The sequence below is a fragment of the Lagenorhynchus albirostris genome, chromosome 3 (assembly GCF_949774975.1).
Source record: "Lagenorhynchus albirostris chromosome 3, mLagAlb1.1, whole genome shotgun sequence".
NCBI classification, from domain to species: Eukaryota; Metazoa; Chordata; class Mammalia; order Artiodactyla; family Delphinidae; genus Lagenorhynchus; species Lagenorhynchus albirostris.
The window spans coordinates 66265099-66275972 of NC_083097.1; the positions used below are offsets into that span (position 1 = coordinate 66265099).

The window sequence follows — 10874 nt, forward strand, 5'->3', positions numbered from 1 at the left end:
ACAAGGCTCTTCTGGTTTTTAGAAGTTACTCCCGGCAAATGAAAATTTTCAGCTTTCCAGAAATAAATTGAGAACATACTACACCTATACTGACACACTGAAAATATATATGATCAGCCCCAGGATTAAAGACGTTTCAGAGTAAAGCAAGCTGTGTTGGCAGCTAGAAATAGCCTGTGAGTTCAGAATGGAAATAAATGTTTGGGGGTAGGGAGGAAGATTTGTATCTAAGCAACAAGTTGTTTATAATAATTCTGTGATAAATAAGGACCTTTGTCTTGAATACATTGCTTCAGATATTTCTTTTAAAGTCATGTTTTCCGCCATATTGTAAGGAGATTTACAGTGTACTGACATGGTGCCAAACAATGTTTGGGCTGAACTTTCTGTTCTTATGTCTCCCAGTTCATTGTTTGGGAGTTGGGAACTGAATACTTATGCTCCAAGTGGATGGCGGAGCCCCCTGCACATCCTGAAAGCCACTGAAAGATCCTGAGTTGACCCTGCAGAGGGTGACGTCAGGGTCATTATCGGACCACAGGCACTAGAGGCAGATTAGGTGTGGCAGAAAGTAGATCTGCCTGAAATCAGAAGGCGTAGGATCAGGCCCCAGCACCTCCATCTACCATCTACGAGGCTTCTTGAGACTTGGTCCCTATGGTACTCAGTTTGCTCACACAGTGTTGCTGGCTCCTAACTGTACCTAACTGGTGTTTAGGATTTGGTGATGTCTGATACACCATGAAGAGATTATTCTTAGCAATCAAGTTTTATGAATACATTTCTACGGGGAATTTTGGTTTTGCTGAAAACTAAGGCAAAGATTTTTTTCTTTGTTTTTTCCAGGTGAGGAAGTGAGAGGACAGGTACCTACCCCATCCATGTCTACCCCATGAGACATAGAGGAAGGCTCTATTTTTATTAGAGACTCTGACATCAAGGCTTATGCAGTGCTGTGCTTTAGGGACAAAACAAGCCCATAGTTAGGGGGAGAAAAGCAGAGAAAGTTGAGTGGCTGCAGGCCAGGCAGCAGTGGGAATGTTGAGACACGCCAAAAGAACCAGAGGCCACTTTGGGAGCTAGGGACGTTGCGAGGCCCTCTGAGCATAGACAGAGGCAGGAGTCAGACAATTTTAGCGATTTCAGCCAATGTGATTCCCTCTGAAGCTGTTCTGGTGAAAAGGGCAGGAGAGGAGGCCACTGGTAGCAGAAGAGCCCTTCTTACTGTGAAAGCTTATTCCAAACCATGAAAGAAGAGCTCTCTGTGTCAAAAGGGGGAAAACCAGGAACTGCCTGCTCAGCACACCAGGTATCTATATATTTGTTTTACAGCTCCACCAAGCTTCCGGTTTGTAGCCAAGGCTGGAACCAGTGTCTTAGAGTCGTGCTTCTCAAACTTGAATGTGCCTGCAAATCACCTGGGGACTTTGTTAAAATGCAGATTCTGCTTCGGAAGGTCCAAGATGGGTCTGGGGTTCTAACAAGCTCCTAAGTGATGTTGATTTTGCTGGAAGATAAAACACACTTTTGATAGTAAGAGCTTGGAGCGCCGGTTCTCATTCTTTAGCGGGCATCAAAGTCTGCCAGAGTCCTTATTAAAACACAGATAGTTGTGCCCAGCTCCCAGTTTCCAATTCAGTTGATCCAGGGTAGGGCCTGATAATTTGCATTTCTAGTAAGTTCACAGGCAATGTAGCTCTGGACATGATCATGTACGGCAGTGGTTCTCAAACCTGTCATAGCTGGGAAACTTACAAAGCATAGTCAGGCAAGGCCCTCCGCCCTTCCCAAGCCTCTCCACCTCCCCAAACCCTGCTCTCACAGAATCTGTTCTAAAGCCCCCTGGGTGATCCTAATGCGCCCTCAGGTTGGAGAACCGTTGATAGAAGGCTTCATGGGTCACATAAAGGCTTCAGATTTTATTCTAAATATAATACCATGTACTAGTTGGCTCTGCTTTTAGAAATAATTTGTGACTGGATAGAAAGGTGTTTGAAGGCAGATCACTGATGAAATCCTGACGACTGAACTACATGCCTTTATCTCGAAAGGTGAATGAGTAATCTCTAGGAGGCAGACACTATCTTCACTATCTCTTTTATTACAAATAAGGGAGACTCAGAAAGGTTAATCAGACGACTCTTTAATTCCTGTGGAGATATATATTAAAAGGTACACAAATTGGTTAATTTTGAAATCTACTCATGCCAAACTGGCTCAGTAGATTTGCTCCCACTTTCTATAAACTTTGGTCTGTTCCATTATGTGTTATGTGGCAGAAACTAATTACTGGGAGCCTGTAATTTGAAGTGACAGGTAATTGAAACTTGGGTTCTGTAGGAATATCTGTGTAATGCATAATACATTATTAAACACGAATTATTTAAAGCACAAGTGAAGCCAGTTGAAGTCATCTCCAGCAGTTGTTGGTTCATAATAAAACTGAAACTACAGATAATTAGCATGGGTCCAAAAAAGCTCATTTCAAGTTGGCCTGCAAAAATTATTTTTCATCATTTGATATTAATTATGACATGCTAATATGTCTAATTTTATTTGGCCCATCTACATTCACTTCATGTACTCAGAATGAAAAGCAGAACAAAGCTCTAAATCCAAGAAAGAAAGAAAATGATCTATCCCACACTTCTATTAATATTTAATCTTCTTTACTGGATTACTACTCTGAGGTTGCCAACACACACCTCAGTGGAAATGGTGACTCTTTTTGAAAGAATGTGAAAGCAGATTTTAGTTTCAAATGGAATATTATTATCTTATAAAATTTGATCACTTGATTTTTTTTTTAATGGAGAAAAGCCCCATTAGAACAATGGGATGTGTATCACCAGTAGTTTATATATTACACACTACAGTGACTATAATACATACGTAACATATAAATAATACAGAACATAATATATAATAATACATATAAAATACCTAGCTCTATATGTATCTATCTAATTTCCTTCCTGGTCTTTGCTTCTGAAATTGTCCATCTGACACTTTGGATCCTGCAGGAGCATCACTTATAATGATGCTTGTAAAAGAGTAGACGAAATGGGCAGATTTCAAAAAGTACAGTCAAAGTAATAGCTATTGATGAACGTACCACTGTGAATTGCAGAAAAGCCTCCAGAATCATGCAGCGTGCATTTCTCCAGTACAAATTACGCCATACTGCTATGAAAATAACAGCTCTGACTTCCTCGGCCACCTACCTGCAACTTGGGGCACTGGCAGTAAAATCCACTTCTAGCCCATTGTACCATCTTTGTGGGACCTTTAAAACCCTAACCATCAGTATTTAGTTTTCTACAAGAGCAGCAATCTCTAAGGCTACTTATCTTTGTTATGAAAACAAACTTACCATAGGTGTAAATATGTATAGTTATAAATATAGCTAGAAACTACAGACCTTTCTGACCCCAGGTCTTTCTTGTTGGCAATCCATAAATAAATAAATAAACAAATAAATAAATAACAAAATCTCTTCCTAGTCCAATCCTTACAAAAAAAAAAAAAGCAAGATTTTCCTAAGGTCCTCTGGCCACAGAAGACACAACGGCTGTGTTTTATGCCAGGTACATTTGATCCAGTTGATCAGTCATTTAAACTCCTCCTGTAAACACTTCATTCACTTGACTTCCAGGAATCACATGAACTTGGTTTTCTTCTACTCCTTGGGCATCTCCCTCGCTGGTCCCTCCACATCTTTTCTATTTATACTCTTTCTTTTGTTGATCTCATCCAGTCTTCTGACTGTAAAGGCCATATATGTTTATGACTCAGCCTGGATATTTCCCTTGAATTCCGGACTTACATGGCCAATTGCCTACCCTACATCTCCACTTGAATGTTAACAGATATCTCACATTTAACATGTCCAAATACAAATCCTTGTTCTTCCCTCCTACTTCATCCAAGGAAGAAACAGAGCACTGTGAGGAAGAATAACAGAGGGGGGAGGGTGTTTACTTTTAATGGAATGGGAAGACCACCCTGAGGAGGTGACATTTAAGTTGAGGGGAGGCCTGAAGGTTGAGAAAAAAACCAGGAAAGCAAAATATAAATCTGGGGTGGGGAGGGCATTTCAGGGAAAGAAAATCTTATGTGAAGACCCTGAAGGAGTAAAGCACATGGCATATTTGAGAAACCAAAAGCAAGCCCACGTGACTGAAGTGAGAGATTGGCAGTTATCTCCTGTAGGTGCTACAGTATCTGTGATGGTTAAGAGAGGAGTCCTAGAGCTGGATTCCTGAGGTCAAAACCAGGTTTCGCCTCTTAACAGCCTGTAATATTTGACAAGTTACTTTACTCTGTGCCTTAGTTTCCTCATCTCCTAAAATGGGGCTATTTATAGTGCCTACCCTATACGGTAGTTGTGTTATCAATGAGCCATTGCGTGAAAGTACTTAGAACAGCATCTGCAATTTAGCATATATTGTAGTATAAATGGGAACATCTATTTTGAATTCAATTACTTCTCCCCACATCTAGAACTGCCACTTTGGTGCACCATCATTTCTGGCCCTCCTCCTAAAACTGCCTTCCATTTGGTCTCTAGGTATTTACTCTTAACCCAATACAATCCATTCTCCAACAGAAGTCAGGGTGATTTTTTTTTTTAAGGGGACTCTGTCTTTATTGGCCCACAGGCTGCGTGAGGGGGATGAAGCGGGAGGAGTGGGGTCCCTGATGCCAGGCAGCCGAGCTTCACGGGCTTGTAGGTGATGGAGAACTCGCCTAGGTAGAAGCTGATCATCTCAGGGTTGATTTCCACCTGGCTGAAGGTCTGGCCGTTGTTAACACCCGCCATGCTGCCCCGCATCTCGGGCGAGATAATCACCTCCGAGCAGGGGAGTCTTCTCCACCTGGGGCTTCTCCGTGGGCGGTGCCTCCTCCCTGGCCTGCGCAGGCGCTGCAGCAGCAAGTACGGCTTCCTCCGCAGGCCGGGTCTCAGTGGCGGGCGCTGCGTAGCTGCATCCGCTGCTCCTGGGACGGATGTCCGGCAACTAACTGGTCGAGGTCCACGCCGAGGCAGGTGAACTTGCGGAAGGTCCGCTTATTCTTCGCTTCCACTTCGGTCATTTTGTTGGTGTTGCGATAAGCCAGGGTGAGTTATTTTTTTATAGAAATGTAATCATGTCGCTTACCTGCTCAAAACTTTCCTAGATTTAAAGCAGATTCATTGAGAATAAAATACGAAGGTTTTCATGGCCCCCAAGGCTTTCCATGCTTTGACTCTAACCTGCCATTCTAGACTCATTTTCTGCCAGGTTCCCTTCACTCACTATATTTTCTGTCTCGTTCGCTTTCTCATCTCCCGGCCTTTATATGTCATGTTTTCTGTATCTAGAATGTTCTTTCTCTAGCTCTCCATGACTTATTTTTCAGGTCTCTGCTCAATTGTCCTCTTAAGAATGACTTTCCTGATTATCACATCTATTCAGGCACATGCTTTGTCCTCGGTCCCTATGAAGCATTTACTATTTTATGTTTTACTTTATACTCTTCATCGGCTGAAATTTTATTACTTATTTCGTTGTTACTTGTTTCTTGCTTGTCTCCCTTACTAGCTCTCAGTGTTTGTAACTGTAACATACTGGAGACTCAATACCTATTTGTTGTATGAGGGGATGCTTTTCCATATTCTGGAAAATGAAAGAAAAATGATTGAGGATACTTGCGTGGAGCTTGTGAATTATTTCCACTTGTCAGAGATTCAGATGAAAAGGCATTTTTTTTTTTTTTTTTAGTTGCCTCACCTGTTTCTCCTCTGTCAAGGATTGTGGTCTGGTGCTGCCTATTGTTCAGTATCTGAAAACCATTGTTTTTCTATAGCTTATCTGTTTGTTGTTGTTTAAAACAAAAAAAGTAAATCTGGTCCCCATTTCTCTATCTTGGCGGGAACTAAACAATTGCACGTATATGATTTTTATGACTCCTAGTGGTTGTTTGTACTTTGTATGGACTTTTACAAATGGAGAGCATCTTACATAAAGGCAATTCATGCAGATCATTGTGTCCTTTCTCCATTTGTCTCCAGTTTCTTAATACCCAAGTCACTGTGCTGCCATCTTGGGACACCATGCATGATAATGGAAGTTCTATGAATACAAATTTAGAAGGGTCTGATAGCATTTCCTTAGTTTTTTTTCCCTAGAGCTCATCTCTGTATGTCATATCTAGTTGGTTGAAGAGCCAGGGCAGATCCCAGAGGAGATGTTTCTGGGAGACCCATAATCCGAGATGTGACTGAACCTTACATGGTGCTTTGAACAATTCTTGCTTATTTTTCACTAAACCAGATAGGTTGTTTCAAATCTGAATGCTAGAAAAGGGAACACGCTAAGTTAATATCTGCAAGAATTTAGTTGTTCTAAGAGTCAACCCAAGATTTTTATTATAAGAAGAGTCCCCGCCTCCCCATCTTGGAGATATATTTAAATAATAAAATTGAATGGATGTGGAAATTTATTCAATAGGTCTATACTTGGAAATTTGGATTACAATTCAAAACAATAAGAAATATTTTCTATAGAAAAATCAGGCTTCTATTACATGGATTTCTAGTCAGAATATTTCAACTTAAACATCCTGGGATTGCCTTTCTACAAACTGAGAAGTGGATAATTAGATATGAATTAATCTACTCGCACTTACAATTTCTATTTTCATTTCAAACAAAACATTTTCTCCATCAGTTAAAAGGCTGAAAATGGGTGATTTTATTACAGCATAGAAAATTCTGTGTTGTGTAATCTTCTGTGTAGTGAGAGGGAAACACGTAAAGAACTTTGAAAATGACTTTGCTGTTGGTAATTGTTCTGATGTGTGGTACCGGTTTCTGCCTTCAGACCTGGTGTGACGCCAAGAAGTTGTGTATGGTTACTCTTAATGTATTTTTATTATAATAGAAATAAGGCATGAAGAACATTATGATACCCTGGAAGGAGGGAAAAAAACTAATGTAGAATGAACAACCAGTTCTGACACAAATGAGGGATATCAAGTAGTGAATTTTTTATAATGTAACTTGAGTTTAGATGTAAGTATAGCATTGAAAGTTAGTGTTCCACACTACTAGGTTAACCCTAAGGGCTTGACATCAATGTCTAGCTTTTAGGGGCTAACTTTGAACTTGGATTAAAAGCTTTGTTGAAGTATTGATATTTTGGTTACTGAGTTGTTTAGAAGACTTTACTTATGAAAATCTCATTCACCAGAAATCTCTGGGAGATACTTGTTGGGTAGGAAAGAGAGGGACAATTATGACAAGGAAGGAAAGGAAAAATGATTTTCTCAGTCAAACTTACATGGACCAGTCCCCAAATGATAGGTCCAAATTGCCCTGAAAATATTTCCATGACACTGCAACAAAATGTGAATTACGTGCATTTATTCAAGAAATGTATAAATATATGATATGCAGGAACTATGCTTCAGTCTTTCTTCTAGATATTTTGGAAACATCAGTGAACAACAAAAAAATCTTCATAATTCCTGCCCTCTTAGAGCTTAGGCCCTATTAGGGGATAGACACACAATAAAAATAAACATAACTGAATATATTACAAAGTAGAGAAAGTGAAAACAACTTTGGGAAAAATAATAGTAAGTGGAGTGGGGGCAGGCAGACTGAATGCGTTGTCAACGATATCTGAGTAGGTCTCATGCAAAACGTAATATTTGATCAAAAACTTGGAGGAGATGAGGTCCTTGGCTAAAATGATATCAGAAGAAATAGTGGTTCCAAGGGAGTGGTCAGTACAAAGGCTCTAAGATGGGAGATTCCTTGAAGTCAGTAGGAAACAGAAAGAATGGTGTGCACAGAGCAGAATGAGCAAGGGGGAGGAAAAGATATTACCTCAGAGAGAGAACAGGGAGCTAGACCTTTGGGTTTTACTCTGAGGAACAAGATCCACTATGTGAGTCTACTCACCTACCTGTTCTTAAAAGATTCTATCCCAGGAGACCCATTTTGTTCTACAGGTCTAAAATTAATTATGTACATCGGTCACTGTGACTGAAGCTGTACTGCTTCTGATTCCAAGCCAACCACTGTCTTCCCTCCCAGAGCATCAGCACCGTCACTTACTTTATATTAAGGAGTGATAAGTCAACGGTTCTTAACCAGTTGATGAAGAAGTCAGTAGCAAAGACAGCTTCATAAATTGCCACAGTCAAATTTCTTTTTGCAATGAGCTAGGATGTGGGTCAGCAAACTTTTTTCTGTAAAGGGGCAAAGAGTAAATACTTTCGGCTCTGCTGGCTGTATGGTGTCTGTTGCACACACTCAGCTCTGCCGCGGTGGTGCAAAAGCAGCAATAGATAATGTGTAAACAGATATTCACGGCCGGGTTCCATAAAACATTTACTTACAAAACCAAGTGGTGGGCTAGATTTGGGCCGCAGGCTCTAGTTTGCTTTCCCTTATGATAGAGCACAGGGAATATATTAGCTCTGGAGGGAAGGGCATTAGCTGAGGGGGGATGCAGCATGGTACAGGAGAGAGAGCAGTCATTAAACTCTGGACTCATAGAGACCTGTCCTTCAAGCTCAACTCTTCTACTTACCCAGTGCACATAGCAGGTGTTATGGGGTGAATGTTTGTGTCCCACCCCATGCAGGGATCCTTTTCTGAATTTCTCTCTCAGAAATCTGTTTCTGGAGTGTCCTGCCCTTGCAAGACGGCCACTGTCTACTTAGGCCCTATTTCCCCATGCTTGACTGTGGAAAACTACCTCAGAGGAAAATCCAGGGGGGACGTGGAGCTCACCTTCTATGCTTCCTTCTCTCAAGGATTACAGCACCTATATTGCTGGTTCTTCAGCGTCAAGCAGTTGTTTGGTATATTTTGTCCAGTTCTCATAATGGCCTCAGCCGTAGCGTTAATCCAGTACAAGATACTCTGCCATGGCCAGAACCGGCTCCCCTTTATGCTTCAACTTACTGTAATATAATTTCCATCGCACTACCCCATTGAAACTGCTCTGGCTAGAGTCACCGATGATTTCCATGGTCCTACTCCAGTGGATTCTTTTCAGGCCTTATCCTCTTCCATCTCTTAGTAGCATTTGACACAGTCGACCACTTTCTGTCTTTGGCTTTCATACCATACACTCTTGGTATTCCTTCTACCTCTATGGCCATTTTTTCTCAGTCTCCTTCATTGACTCAATTCTCCTTTACTCAGCCTTTAATGGAGTTCCCCAGGCCCTCTGAGAGGACGAGTCTTAAGGGCTTTTTTCTCCTCACTGGACGCCCCCTGTGTAGGTGATCTCATTCAAATCTGATGATTGCCATAGTATGCTGGAAACTTTAAAATTCATCTTTCCAGCCCAGGCCCCACGTCTAAGCTTCACAACTTAGATCTAATGGCCAACTCGAGAGCTCCGCTTGGATGCCTTACAAGGTTTCCAAATTTAGTATGTCTAAAATGGAACTATTTTTGTGCTGTATGCCGACCTCCCTCTTCCGAGTTCACCATCTTAGCGCAGGGCATCCTTCACCCCTCTCCACCCTGTAACTCTTGCCAGGCACTTGGGAATAACCCTTGATTCTTCCCTTTCACTTTAATCCACCAGGTTTCAGTAGCTCATCTTTCGATCAAACTTTCAACGTCATGAGAATCCATCTCTTTGCTGGCTGATGACCTTAGTTTGCTTTGTCCTGGGCCAAGTGCATTGTTCTGGAGCCGTCGGAGTCATTTTTATTAGGGTATGTGAGGGTATAGGGGCGCAAACCCTGAAATCTCACTGTATGGCAGCATAGGGTACATACAGATGTTCATAGGCAAGACCAAAGTCATCAACTAAAGACTAATATATGTTCTCTATGCTTTAAGACATTTAGCACATTTATGGTTAGTTTTTAAATAATTTCTAGGAAATTTTAGAAATTTGGAGGCTAATTTTCTGTAGATTCTGTAAGGCTCGCCTTATGGAAGATAGTCTCCCTCTAACAGAACTGTATTTACAATTTGTGGAACTGCTGCTAGCTACATTGGCTTTCAGTTTATATTACACAGGCTGAAAGTTTAGGGTTTTTTTAGTCGTGGATAACTGGGGGTTTTAGATGTATGCATGCCATGTAGTCTATTAAATGTCTTGAAAATTAAAATGCTTATTAGAAAGGACAGTATGTTTTAACTAATGAGAAATGGTCTAAGTAAAATGGTACTCATATTTTATATATTTTCTTCAGAACCCCTAGTCACAGCGCAGCACCCACTGACCGTGAGTGACCTTGGGTATGTCACTTACCTCACGTATAAAATGGTGACGGTAATAGTGTCTGCCCCATCGGTTGCTATGAAGCTTAAGGGACTTAGTATTTATAAAGTGCCCAGAACAGTGCCTGGCCTAGGACAAACATGATAACCATTTGTTAAGTAAATTAAATAAAGTATTCCTAGCTTCTCCTTTTTAGTTTCTCTATTGTTTTGTGAGAGAACTAAGGAGTCAGGAACCCTGGATTCTTACCTCAGAGGTGTTATTGCTTAGCTGTGTGGCCTGTGTGCTGCTTAGTGTCCCTTAGCTTTGATTCTGCATCTGTAACATGATAAGTAACACTTACTGGCTACTTTTCTTGTGCCAGGTACTCCATGAAGCACTTGACCTACGTTATCTCATTTAATTCTCACAACTACCTCAAGATAGGTGGGAAAATAATAACTTTCATTTCATCTGAGACTTAGAAAAGATAGTAAGTTGCCTGAAGTCGCACAGCTGGTAAATGTGGCATCGGGCAGCTTGTCCATTCCCAGAGCACAAAGCTCTGACCTCTGCTCCGAGATCCTCAGCCTCACTCCTCATTCTTCCCCAGTGGCTGCTTGTTTCTTACAGAGCTTTTAGGCATTGAAAAGC

The 10874-nt window shown here is 41.1% G+C and overlaps 1 pseudogene; it reads right to left on the reverse strand.

Moving 5' to 3' along the window:
- Positions 1-4647: 4647 nt before the first annotated feature.
- On the reverse strand, positions 4648-5094 carry LOC132518332 (small ribosomal subunit protein uS19-like; annotated as a pseudogene).
- Positions 5095-10874: the final 5780 nt, after the last annotated feature.